Here is a 14,771-nt window from a genome sequence, read left to right on the forward strand (position 1 = left end):
AATGTACATTTTAGACTTACTATACCTATTTCAGATTTTGTTTCCATATTTTGTTTAATTTTTTTGTTAGATTTTTTTTAATTAGTTCTTAAAGTAGGATTAAAAATCAAGATCTTTGATAACGAAGTAATATTCGTTAACGTCAAAACATAAGGCGACGTGTTCAGTAAGGGTTTTCTCTTCTTTCCCTAGATTAGGCAAACCTATACCTGCCGCCAGGTCCTTATAGCAGTTACGGGGATACATATTGTTGGAAGTTACACGCTTTATCACTGTACTAATGTAATATAGGACAAAAAAGAAATTACATTCGGGTTGGTACACCTCCAAGCAAAATGATACCCCCATTAACAGCCTTGAACTTTATGAGCATCATTCGCGCACAGACTGATGATCAATATCTATGACACTTGAATATGTAAACAAAAGAAGGCTTGCTTAAATCATGTAATTTGAACTAATGGTCTGAAGATTTAATGTGTGTGGGTTCAAGTTAGGATCGATCATCTATAATATGTGAATATTTCTCCTGGTTGATTCTGCAAGACGCCTTTATGGGTGTAGCTACTTCCTAGTTAGGTCTATAGTTTAAGTAAGTATTTCTATATAGCAACCTAGGCAAAAACCGTGTGCAGCAACAGTAATTTTTCATGAATAATATTCTATTTAGTTAAGAACAACAGTTACCAAAAATAGGTAATTTAATCATAGTAAGAATAAGGAAAAAATAAGAAACAAAGTTAACTACCAGAAGATCCCAGTTCATCGTTTCAGCTTTCATTTGGAGGATATATCACCAACAACCAAAAAATATAAAACCAATCAACCAAGAATACAAAATAGTAAAACAATAGGAGAGAAAAAACATAAAATGATGAGAGTTTGGCCTTGCTCTATATAGCCAAACCCAGAAACTCCATTGACAGAAGACGATTCCATAAATAGAAGGCGATATTTGAAAAATAATACCAATTGGAAGTCTGGGCAATCATGGTTATTTTTGATAGCCATATTCATTCTTTGATATATGATTAATATGATTTCACACGATTTGTCAAAGACTTTTTTTCTTCTTTTTTACAAAATGGCAGCAATAATATTTACAACAGCAACAGGTGCGTCATCGAGGGTACCTGCAAAACAAACAACGAAGTAGATTAGATAAGAACCACCAAACCGCAAAGAAAAAAATATCGTGAAGAGTGTCCATATCTAAAAATATCTAAGTTTTATACTTGTTGCAATACTTTCATTCAAAAAAAAAAAACATTGAGTATATATCTTTCACAAGGTTCAGTAATAAAATTGATATTTATCTTTCTATGGAAAGAATATTATCACACAAAACAATAATGACAAATAGCCCTATTTATCATTGGTATATTTTTATCAAAACGAAAAATATCCAAGTATAGGAGTAATATATTTTATTTTTTTCCGAAATATCACGAAAAATATCCAGGTATATAGTGGCAAATCAGTCAACAAAACCCCAAACCCTAAGGAAAATGAATAAAAACCTAAAAGCAACATGGTTTTTCGGTTTCGCCTTTCATCCAACTCTTTTTAAAGAGACCAAATCCATAAACTCCCGTAGGGAAAATCAAAAGATACATAACTGGTGTTCTTAAACATACATGTGTAACGCAAGGCCTGAAACAACAAAAGATACCTATACAAAGAAAGTAGACAATGGAAGTTAGAAAATTAAGGAATGTAGTTGAAGCAGAAAAAGAAAAAAAAATCGAGGGTCATGAAAAAACTACCTGAAACTACCAGAGTAACACTGAGTAAGATCAACATCTCTATTCACAGTAAAGATGCTATACAACAATTGTTTGTAACAAATCAACTGTGATCTTATTATAGAAAACCTTAATTTAACCTCCGAATTTAACCGCTCAGCTAAACAGCAAAAACAATAAAAGAAAATAAATTACCATATGTATGGAAAACCATATTCCCGAGCCATAGCAAATATGATTTTGGTATATATTCCAGAATGAAAGAGTTATATATTCAATGCGAACTTGTTGCCAACAACACTTTCACAATCATAAACATGAACACACTGCAAAAAGAATAACATTTTTTGAGTATTTCCTTTTCTCAAAGGATCCTATTTCACAAAAAAAATTAAAAAAAAATCCTTCATAATAAAAAGCACCAGCAAATATAAAAATTCAGAATTTTGAAAAAGCTAACATATAAATTTTTGAAGAAGATTTTGATTACCTTAAAATAATGGATCATTTTGCGCTGTCTCGGAGACGATTGTAGTAAGACAGAGACTTGTTTACAATATTAAAAATATTTTTAGCAGAGCTTGATGCTTTGCTACGGTGCTACCTTGACATTTTCAGAAATAATATTTACAATACAATAAGAAGGAGAGAAAATCACCTAACTGGTTTCGAATGCGAGAAGTAACATCCATCGTCTGTATGCAAAAATGAACGACAACCACAGATTCTGCAAATAAAGTAAGCATATTATTCACAAGAACAAAACCCTAAAAAAAACATGCAGAGGAAAAGTATTGTGAGCCTCGGCTTTTTCCCAAGCGTTAGGAGAAAATATTATTATTCTTGGATTTTTTCAGAGAAAGATTATTATTATTATTCTTAGAATTAATGTCTTATATTTTGCTAAGAAAATGGTAAAGAAATTTCTTTCTCTAGTTTGAAAATAAAATCATAAAAGAAGTTTCCTTCTCTAATTTGAAACGAATTTTATAATTAATAAAAAAAAATCTCTATCGACTCATTTTAGGAAAATATCTGCAATATCGTTATTTTTGGTCAATTACATTAAAAAAAATTACATTCATGCAAAATATCTATAATATTATTATTTTTGGTAATTGTATTATAGCCTCTGATATACATGGAATGTTTTCATTTTCGATAAAAAGAATAATGCAGAAAAAATAATAAGAAATATATTGAAACAAAATTAAATTTTTCTTTTAATTTGTTCCACTCACCAAATGGTATTTTCTGGTTTTGTTTTGTTGTTATTCTCATGAATGTTCATGCTTTTATATATTGTTCAGGATGTTCAAAGGTGTTCTCAACTAATTCATTCTACTCGAAAATAAGTATATTCAGTAGTCTACCATATTTCCAGGTATTTTTATTTGAATTAATTCAGTTATTGATGTAAATTTTCTCAACAATTTTTTTAGTTTATCAAAATTGTAATATAAGATTGCAAATATGATTAGTATGATTAGTTTAGTTATTAAGAACTTGAGATTCTAATTAGGATATTTGACTTTAAGAAGTGTAATCGGACATTGGACATTTGAATTTTTTTTTGTTTCATGATGAGATGATTAATTCTTGACACATTTTATTTTATTGATCTACTTTTTTAATGCATATGATTGATCTAATTTTATGGTAATATCATGATGAACATTGCATATTAAATTTTATTTTGTTTTATCATGATGATCAAATCGTGTTTTTTTTTTGGTAATATTGTATTTGTATTGTTATGTTTCCAAGATTAAACAAGATTTAGTAATTTTAGTTAATTATTCTCTACAATGTGATTGGCTAAATAATATTTCGTGGGCCCAAACTATTATTCTGAAATTCTATTTGCTGAAATTTAGAATGGTGGGACCAGATAGAATGGTGGGACCAGAGTCAACCAGAAATTCCGGTTAACCACGTCGCTCAAAAAACTCTATTTTTATATAGAGAATTATTCATATTATATTAGTTTTCTTGACTATCATAAGCAAATCTCTTTTTTTTTTTTTTTTGATTCGTAAAGATAATTTTATAAATATAGAAATATTATGCACAACAATTTGTTGTACATAACCCACATACAAGATAATCCCTTACATGCAATCCCTTACAAACCCTTGCATAAAATTCCTTTAGAAAACCCACATAGAAACCCTAGTATAAAATCTTCTTATAAAAGTACATAAGCAAATCTTTCCAATTAATGCTAAAGGATTGTGACAATCTTCTTCTTATTGATTATGTTTATATCAACGTTATAAATAAGGGTCTCACTCTACATTATAAAAGTACATCTATTATTTACCTCAACGAAGAAAGAGAAAAATACACCACTTCAGATTTCAAGAGTTTGGGTCTTCTTTTCCTTCTCCTCACGACTCTATTTTCCCTCAGCCAAGGTACTTCTTTATGAACAGAATTGGTCTGATCATTTTTTTTTAAATGATATCAAAATGGTATGATTCTTCTCATTGTCAAAAGTAACTAATGACCTTTATAAACTTTTCGTTTCATACAGCAAGCAGAGACATACCAGAGTTAGGAGAGGAAATTGCTTCGGGCAGCAGCAATATTTACTTTCCAGGTTGCCGCCCAAGAACATGTGAAGGAATAGGAAAATGTTGGTGTTGCGTTTACGAAAAAGACATGTACCATGGATGTGCCAAGGAGAAGGATGGATGTATATCTAGATGCCATAAACCACCACAAAGGGCTTAATTATTAACAATTAGCAATACTTATTTCTATCCAAGATTAATGGTAGTAAAGTATCCTTACTCATCATCCATATTAGCTAGCATGTAATGCAGCTCAATGTTATCAATAAAAGGGAAAATTCCCTTAAGAAGATGTAATGATTTTTGAATAAACGAGGTGTGTTATGATTTTTGGTAGATAAGAACAGTGCTCATAGTGACAAAATTTATATCAAAGAACGTTAATTAAGGCAAATCCTAAAATATGTTTTCTCACTCTTTCTTTTCTGCATAACTGTTTTTCTCAAAAAGTTATCAAAAACTTCTTTTCTTCCGTTTTCTTATTAGAAGATCTAGATTTTTTTAATGTTCTAAAAATCCGTTTTCATATGAAAATCAAGAGCAATTCGCTTGTTACCTACCAACCACTTGGTCGGCCTAAAACAAGCTTTTTGCTTTTAATATATTTGTGAACATGTAAAAATGTACCGGACATGCTGGTTATGCTTGTCTGATCAAACGTCTAAATTCTAGACCACATGCATAATGAGATCCTCCCGAAAGGAGTTACACAAATCATGCACCACATTGATAACCCACTAGTGAGGTCAACAAGCAACCACTGCATGGTTTGTATTCCATGGGTATATATCCTTAGTCTAAATAAATATATACTAAAAACTATCTCAGGAAACTGCATGTGAAAGACTTGACTGCTGGAAGTCCATAATTTACCAATCTATTATCTCAGACAACATATACAGGGATGAATATTAATAAGTAGCTATACCTGTCCAATTAAAATTTCATACAAGAGTACCCTGACGCTCCACCAATCCGCATCTTTCTTGTGCCCCTTAGACTGCAAGATTCTGGAACCATGTGTTCTGTTGTTCCACACATTAAATTTGATCGGCTTGATTCGTCAATTTCTTTTGCCATTCCAAAGTCAGTTAGCATTACCTGTATGACAGGATTAGGATGTAAGAACAAGATGTACTAACTCTAAAAAGTATGTGAGCAATTACAAGAAAGCAGCGTATTTTGAACACGAAAAACACAATATAATGTATCTGAGCACGACCTTACATGCCCGTCACTGTCCATAAGTATATTTTGAGGTTTAAGATTCCGGTGCACGATTCCCATCTCCGTGAAGGAAGTATAAACCCTTGCCTGATCCTTACTACAGAAGACATCCCAAAAGCCAGATATGCTCATAGCTAGTGCTGCAAATGGTCAAAAATATTGATATAACTTAAAATTCCTTGCCGGTGTAGATGAAAGAAGAGATGCCATCCATTTACAAAATCCAGGATCAGGTACGGCTTAGACTTTATCTGTAAATTTGAACCAAAAAGGAATTAGCAAACCCAGAAGTACAAACGAGGCAACAGAGACTATATGAATAGGAGATCAAAATAACAGAGACAGCATTCTTTAGCCAACACCCCCAGTTGACTGCGAACTAAACATAACCAGAGTTTAAAATCGAACTCTTGTTATTGTTCATAAATAAGATAGAGATCCACTTCTGCTCTCCTCTCTTCACTACCATCCTCTCTCAAACAGTATGAATGACAATTAATCCTTCATTCAAAAATCTATTAGATGATACAAGTCCCTTTTATCCTACTAACTAGCCTAACAATCACATTCTTTCACAGGAAATTATAATATACATCACAGAGAAGGCAATGGAAACCTTATATCTTTTTGAGCAAGCTATCTTAAAAAAGTTGAACTTGGTGGAGCTACTCTTGCTAGTTGTTTTCTGCAATTCCATGTGGGAAGTCATCAGAGACAATTTAAAGTTGAATTCCTTTTTGTGTTTTCTATGATACTGAAATTAACCGAATGTATCAATATTACCTTAACCTTAGCAACTGGATGTCCAACTTTTAACATCTTCATAAGCAAACCACAAACCAAATGTTCAGCAGCACTAAACTTTGTTACTCATACAGTTTTTATACCAAGATTTTGCAAGTTAATCTTCATCAGAATCAATATCCAGTACCACACAAACATATAAGTCCTGTAAAATAAACAAACTCCCTTCAGTATTATATTCCAGAAACACAACCAATTAAGGAAAATTTGAACTTACCTTACTTTGTAAGGCAGATAGCATGTGGCTGGACCAACTCTTCCTCTCACTAGTCTTCCACTTAGATCCTGAAATTGATCCAACAACAGCTCCTCTAAAAAAGCCGCTCTCAGTGTCTTGCCATGGAACCTAACAATAACCCAACTGATCAACAGAAAACAAAACTGCTTCCACTAAAGATCACAGACTCTACAGTGTACTCTTTTACCATCAGTTTCGAAGTAACAATAGAATTAGTCGAGAGTCTGGGTGTCGTGAATCTTCAAGTAAACTCCTTTAAAAAGAAGTATAACATGGTAGAATGTTTTCAACATGTTCAAGGCCATCTTAAGGGGGACACACTTAAATGCGTTTATGCTTCACAACACCAACTAGGAATATACATTTTTCCACTGGGAAGTTCACTATGGTAACTCAAAATAAAAAATGAATTAAATTAGACAGGACAAGTTAAGCTAGATCCCAACGATCGCTTTACATGGTTAGCTTCCCAAAGCATAACGTAAGTCTTAACAATTAATTCCAAAGCATCACTACATACAATCTACAGAGTAGAAAAAGAATAATTGAGATAACCAAACATGGTGTCAAGGAATTAGTCAAAACATTCCATATGAATGATAAGTTCATCCTCCCATTGTTGAAGACCTGACAATGGAATCCAAAACTAGCATAAGAAATCAAAGGCCATAAATCTAATTCTCTTTCCAATTTTACTAATGCCTAGATTCATTTGGATTGAACGAAATTTTGATACAACATCCAAGTTACAAAAGTGGAAATAACTATCAATTTTACCCATACCATTACTAAAATATATAAAGAAAACAGTAAGAGATTTTACCCATTTTACTTTTCCTTTCAGTCTTTTCGTCAAACACATAACATGCCGAAATTTGTGCTTGAGAAGATGACCTCGTTCTGTAGATTTGGATCCCTTCCATAGCTTTCTTCACCTGACCTGTCGTGCACAATCCCAGACATTTACTGATTCTAATTCTCCATCCATACCCATCACGCATCCACAAAAAAACAACAGCAGTCAGCAGTAATCCTTACACATCCTCACTGCTTTCTTCACAATGGAACCCTTGTCTCGATTTAAATGTGAACCCATCTAATCAAACCTTAACTTCACATTGAATCAACCGGAATTTTATTTTCCTTCACTGAAATCTGTCTAGGAAGCAAACTCTGCTTCATGTTCTTCCTTCTATTCTAGGTTTAGCACACAAGATTCCTAACCCTTGGTACGAGCCAATCATCTAATTCAAATCCAGAGAATGAACATATGCTTGAAACCAAAATATCTTTTGGCGAAGAATTGAGAGCTTCAAAAATCAGTAGTCGAGTTTCTTTTTCTTTCTTTTTTTGTTTTTCTTTTTATGCGTTGCGAAGGGAACAACACTGAAGAACATGCTCATTTCCCGCCACTTGTAGAACATGCTCCATTCTTGTGGTTCCACTGCATTTTTGGTTCATGGACCTTAAAATTTTATCTACTACTAGTCCAACCCAGAAAATAATTATTACTGAACTTCAGCATCGATGACAACAAGGGTTCTTATTAGGGGCGGAGGAAATGTAGTGCAAGTAGGGCAGCACAAATCCGACTCAACCCACCAACCCAACCCACACCCGCCTGAAATTACCCGCATCCGACCCAACACATTTAGGAGCGGGTCGATTATGGATCACAACATCAAAACTCATCGTATGGTGGGTCGATTATGGGTGACAACTTCCCTCACCCGACCCAACCCACCCACCCACCTAAATATTTCTAAATTAATGCTAACCCTTAGATTACCTATCCTAGATGAACCACATCCATTGAAGTGATAATATATAATGCCTAAACCTAATCATCGGTAGCTTCTCTTCACTGAAGAGTCTTCAATCAGTTCCCTTCAACGACAGTCTCAGAGGATCAGTTTATTTTTTCATTTTCTCTTCTCTTTGTAAATCAAATCACAGCATCACCAGCAACAATCAATCAACATCGTCACCAGTAAACCAACAACCAAAGGTGAGACTAGGAATCATTGTAATTTGTAAATACTAATTAGGGTTTTGTTTCCTAAGATTGATTTTGGGTTGGCTTATTTCAATTGGGTTCTTAATGTAATGTTCATTGTATTTTATGGTGGGTAACCCACCACCCATCCGATCCAACCCACTGTAATGTGGGTCGGGTGAAAACCGACCCATTGTAATGTTGGGTTGGTTGCGGGTGACAACTTCTGTTACCCACCATCAGTGGGTTGGGTGACGGGTGAGACCAAACCCGACCCAACCCGACCCATGTGCAGCCCTAAGTGCAAGGATACACCTTTTCAAGTATCCATACTGAGCTTTAGTTTTGGAAGCTCAAATCAAGGGCCAATTGGTTTTTGCTAAAATCCCAAGAGTCCAACTCTCCAAGACACAATCACAGCTAATATGGTAATCAACTCTTGCCTCCTTTTTCTTAATTCATATATTTGACCAAAATGAAGCATACATCATATCCAAGACCTCTTCTTGCAGATTGATGTTGAGTTTATAATTATTCCATATATATATTTCCCATGGCAAGTGAAGTTTGTGGTGTAAAATGAAAATCATTAAAACGATCTTATCCGATCTCAGCTCCTTATAGAAAGTGAACATGAGTTTAAATGCGCTGCTAGAGTTTTGAATGATGTTAGAACTGATTTAGCTGTAAAAGTGAGCCTTGAATCCGAACATACTGCTTTAGTTAAAGACATCATTTCCAATAATGAAGGTCATTTACTGCTCTTTTATACTTGCTATTTCTTTTGAAAGAGAAAAATATCTTCTTTCCAATTCTAACCCCATTTTATATTTCACAGAGAAAGAGAAGAACTATGTTGAAGAAATTAAAGAATTGAAGAAGCAACTCGAAGAATCCCAAAGACTATCAGAATATTTGGGTGCGAAGTATACTACTGCCCGTGATTCCAAATATCGCAAGCTCAAGAAGAATTATGTTGTTACTGTCTCAAATAATAACAAAGATGCCATTCTAGGTCGTGACGCAGTAGTTAAGATAGTGTGCAAAGAAAATAATATTCCCCTTTCTAATTTTGCTATTGGAGATGTTTCTCTCAACGAAGATATTCCTTTTATTTCTGATAGTGAGGCTGAGTATGAAGGATAAGAAGAAGGTGAAGAAGAAATTCACGATTCTGACGTTGAGAGAAGTAATAATGATAATTCTAATGATAATCAGAATAATGAAGATAATCCGCACGAAGACTGATTGTTGTTTGTCGTTGTAGATTCTTCTTTCTGCCTCTTGTATATCCTTGTGTCTTTTGAATTTTTCCCTTTTAGTTTTCTTCTTGAATATACATTAGACTTCTTAAATATATTGATCATTTTCTTCCCTTTATTTTTATATTTGTATTTGTCAAATACCAACTTTTCTCATGTGATCATGAGTTTATTATATGGGGCAAGTAACATCTTTTTTGATGCTTGCATTCCCATTCTTGCCTCTGTTAGTTGACGCAGAATGATATACTCATGATCTTGTATGTTTCGCATACCTCAGTCATGTACTTGTGCGAGTGTTTTCGCAACGTACGATAATAAATCATAACTCTTATGCTTCGCAGCATATATCTCTAGAGGTCTTATTGTTCCTTCTAAGTAAAGGTCTTATTTTCCTGTCTCCATTTTTCTGTGCGACGAAATCGCATGACGTCTTTAGATTTTACTATATCGACCCATTGATCTCGTCTTAACTTATTCTTGTATTATTACCTCTACAGGTTTTCTCGTGCGTGAATGCGATAATCCTTAATACTCCCGTGAGTAAAAAGCCTCATGACATTTATGTCTTTGACACAATTCAGCTCCCTAACAGAGGGTACCGTCCTTATCTTCCCCCTGGTTGCCCCTTCAAGGAGGCTTACCTCTACCGGGTTAAGGTTGGCTCCTCCCATCCGCTAATACAACAACCAGTTGATTTCGCATTTTCTTTTCCCTCCACCGATAAGGTTTGAGGTTACGAGATTGCACCCTAAGTAGGGTATCTTCGGACCTAGTGCATCATAGTCAGGACTTGTCAAGAGTGGTAAAGTAGAATCCAACGCCCCTCGCACTCTTGACTCAACCGTGTACATCAGCGCCCTGATCGAGTTTCTGCATTCCTTGGGAGTTATCCCCAATCTTTCGATTTAGGTGTCCCTGCCCGGATGGGCTTTCTCGTTTTTCTCACCCCAAAATCTCCATGACTCAAGTTCCAGGGTTGGTATAGCTTTCCCTTGAGTCATGCTTAACTAGCTTGCGAATTATGACGTGCTTTAGGTCTTAATTTTTCCTCTTGCATATATGCGAACTAGGATGCACGCCACAATCACATAGCTAGGCTCCCCAATTGGAGTCTTTATCTCTGATGCCTTTTATTAAGGTCTTATTTCTGTCCTTTAGTTATAAGAGAATCTCTTAAGAAAAAAGGAAATCTTCAATCTTATTCATTCCACCAAACAGTACATTCAGATTCAAGCAAATAATATTTCATGCTTACATCTTTCATATATTTGTCTTTCTGCGAATAACATCGCAAGATTTATGACTTTTGAGTAATATAAATCTTAGTACATAACACTTTTATTATATAGTTACTCATAAAAGAAACAATTTTTTTTTCAGGCTGCTTGTGCAACATTCTTAGGTTCACAGATGCTTATAGGAAACTGATTCATAGTGTGCGAACAACCGAACAATTACTCATATTTCTACCTCCACTTTTTCTCTTAAGATGTAATCTTTCTATGTTTCCTGGTGCGAACATTCTCAGATAATTCTGCCTCAGTATCATTCTTTTCAGCTGTTTCAACTCTAGACACTACGTCCACCATTAGTCCTTCACTCCTTTGATTGTCTTTAACATGTTTCTTCCAATTTCTTCGTTTATTCTCTCTTTGTTCGCACTTATCCACATCAATTTCTTGGAAGCTTTTTCCCACGTTTGGATCTCCCCTTATTATTCCAATTCCTTGAGGTAGTGGAAATTTTATGCATTGATGAAATGTCGAAGCTACCCCAAAATACCGTGCAGCCATGGTCTTCCAACCAGAGCATTGTAAATGGACTCTACATCAACAACACATAATGTGATTTTTGTAGATAGACTCTTCAAGGGGATTCGCATTGTCACCTCTCCTTTAGGATTATTAGCAGTACCGTTAAATCCATAAATCTTATAAGTGGACGGAATTAGTTAGTTATCTTTTCCTCCCATTGTCTTATATGTGTGATAAAATGGGATGTCAACCGAACATCAGGGATCTATAAGTATTCTGTCAATTGCCCAAAAGTTTGCATCATCTTCTTCCTCCTCATCATCGTCTTCTACTTTTGCTTTGGGATTAATGCCAAGCTTTACCACTAATGGACTCTCATGTGGTTCTCCTCCTCTTGGTGTCTCTTCAGCGCTGAACGAAATGACTAGTTTTTTCCAATCTTTTAATGGCGATATCTTTGGAAGGTTAAGTATTTCTCGTCCATCATTATATCTCGCATGCACTCGACTTAAGATATTATCATGAAAGTCTTCGATGTTTTTGAAAGAGTGAATAATTGAATTTCAATATAAATTTTTGGCTTTCGCATCCACTTCAATCACATATGTGTTTTTTCCTTCCTCTGCATTGTATGTGTTTCCTCCAAGTGGTGGTGGTGGTGGTGGTGAATTTTGTTGTTGTTGTGCTAAGAAGTGGTTTAATTTTCATAGTTCTATCATTTGTAGTATAATCTTTCTCACATTTCTACAATTATGAGTTGTGTGCCCATGAAAGTGATGATACGCACAAAAATCCTTACTTCTTCTTCCTGATGGTGGCTCATTTCCCAAATTGAAGGGCTTAAGAATATCTTCCATTGAAATAACAGCTTCCCAGACTTTCTCTATTGTTGTATTCAATGGAGGAAGTTTTATTTGTTCGCAAACTATATTTTGGTTTCCTTGTTTCTTATTATAATATGGTTGTTGTTGTTGTTGACCTCCATAACTTTCTTGTTGGTTATCCATTCTTTGAATTTTATTATTTCCTCCCCGATTTTGAAGTTATTTTTCTTTGTATTCTCTTTCAAACTATTCTTGATCTGCACTTCCAATGGCTACTAGCTTTTGTTCTACCTCAGCTCTTTTCTTTCCCTGACATCCTTGAGATGTACTCGCAACTTCATTCGTTATCCTTGGAAGTAAACTCGCACCCCCATTCGCTTGGCTCATCGAAACCGGGTAAAACTCTGTATCTCTTTGCTTTTCTTCTAAAGCTATATATTCTTTTTGAAACTCGCGCAGCTCCGACATAGTGATGGTATCTTTTATCCTGAAGATTTGTGTATATAATAAGTCTGTGGGGAAGAGAGCACTAATAAAAGATAATATAAGATTCCGTTCATCTACTCGTATGCCCATTTCACTACACATGGTTCTCCAACGTGTTGTTAAATGTCACAGACTCTCATTAATCCTTCTGCGTAGCCCAAATGCTGTTTCTATTCCTGGTCTTATCATGTTATTGCTAATATATTTTCCTAAGAATATGTTCTGTAGGTGATGAAAAGATCTTATGGTTACCACTGGAAACCCTTCGAACCATTGTAATGCTTCTCCAGTTAAGCTGGCTGGGAAATATTTACACAATATTGTATCATTCCCTTGCCACTGCAATAAAGATCGGCTATAAGCCTAAATATGTTGTATTGCGCACGTGGTGCCATCAAAAATATGGGTAAACGTGGGTAAAGTACACTTGGGTGGTATTATTGCAATTTGTATGTGTCTTGCGAAAGGTGTTTTCCCAGCTTCCTCTACTGCTTCTTATAACTGTCTTCTTCCACCATTTTTTCGCACATACATCATTTCTCGTAACTCTGCCATTTCTTTAAGAATTTTCTCACTCATAGATTGATCTAAATCGTATTGCATAGGCCTTTTTAGTCTCACTTGTCGCAATCTATTCTCATGATTATTCTGTCGCACATCTTCTTGTATCTCTCACTCTCTTCGGTCTCCTCTCTTCTTCGTCTACGCCTTTCTCTTTCATCTCTTTCTAATTCACGGAGTTAATTAATTCTTTCCTCTTCTTCTTCGCGTGCATATTGATCTCTTAACATTTCTCTACCATGCAATAAGATTCTTCCTTGTTCTGGATCATACTCCTCATCATTATCTCTCTCATGACGTGTGCGACGGTGTTCTCCAGCATTTTGATATCCGTCAATCCTTTGACCTTCTTGTCTACGATGATGTTCTCGTGGCTGCTCATATCGATCATATCCCAATTGCAAGTTGTCACCTAAATTTCGTTCCCTTCGAGAATTTCCTTGATTAGATTGACTTTGTCTTGATAAACTTCTACTGGTTCTTGATCTTGATCTTGTGCGTGTTGCACTTTTGGATCTCTGATTTTGCAGTCTAAGATTCTCTTCTCTCAGATTAACATTTTGTCGTATCAAATTCGCACGTATTTCATCTTCTCTTTGTCTTTCTGTCATCAATCTTTTCCTCAATTATGCAGTTGTCATATTTCCTTCATCTCCTTCTATCATTCCCGTTCTTGCAGTTCTTTGGTCTTCTTCTTCAGTAGAATCAGTTTTTGAAGTATGCATGCTTACTCTATCATGATCGATAGGATTGTTCTGTTCTTGTATATGTTGAGTTCCAATTGGATCTTTGTTTCTTTGAATATTTCTTTCTTCCATTTCTGGTTGATCTGGAATTTCACCTCTTCTTCTCTCAGCAATTCTTGTACTCCTTCTCATTGTCGTTTGTTCGATAGTTGATCCAATTCTCACCATCACTCCTTCTTTTTGGGATTGAATTTCTAAACAAATTCACCAACAGGATTTATCACTCCGAGCTGTTTTCTAGCGCCAAATGTAGTTGCAGGAAATCGTACAACCACACAAATATGAAGATCCTTTGGTAATCAATCGATCTCAAAGTAAATCATTTCTTTATTTATCAAAATCATAAGAATGAATTACAAGATAATAAAGATTCTAAGTTTTCTCTCCCTCTCTACAATCTTTCTCTCTCTTAATTTATTGACCAAGGATCCTAAAAAGAGCTCTCCCTCTCACAAGGCCAATCTACCCTTTATATAGGGTATTACATAGTGGATGACAGCTAAGATATCCCCTTATTTCGGAATGACCGTGTGCTATTATCGCACACTT

The 14,771-nt window shown here is 34.9% G+C and overlaps 2 long non-coding RNA genes across 2 annotated transcripts; one reads left to right on the forward strand and one right to left on the reverse strand.

Moving 5' to 3' along the window:
• The first annotated feature begins 4,001 nt into the window (after positions 1-4,001).
• LOC113328778 lies at positions 4,002-4,657 on the forward strand. The gene is made up of 2 exons (XR_003349551.1): positions 4,002-4,162; positions 4,282-4,657. It is a non-coding gene; the product is annotated as an uncharacterized LOC113328778 (long non-coding RNA).
• Positions 4,658-5,071: 414 nt separating this feature from the next.
• LOC113328673 lies at positions 5,072-6,489 on the reverse strand. The gene is made up of 4 exons (XR_003349521.1): positions 6,332-6,489; positions 6,165-6,233; positions 5,544-5,799; positions 5,072-5,422 (listed from the first exon to the last, which is right to left on the reverse strand). It is a non-coding gene; the product is annotated as an uncharacterized LOC113328673 (long non-coding RNA).
• Positions 6,490-14,771: the final 8,282 nt, after the last annotated feature.

The sequence above is a fragment of the Papaver somniferum genome, unplaced genomic scaffold, assembly GCF_003573695.1.
Source record: "Papaver somniferum cultivar HN1 unplaced genomic scaffold, ASM357369v1 unplaced-scaffold_114, whole genome shotgun sequence".
NCBI lineage: Eukaryota > Viridiplantae > Streptophyta > Magnoliopsida > Ranunculales > Papaveraceae > Papaver > Papaver somniferum.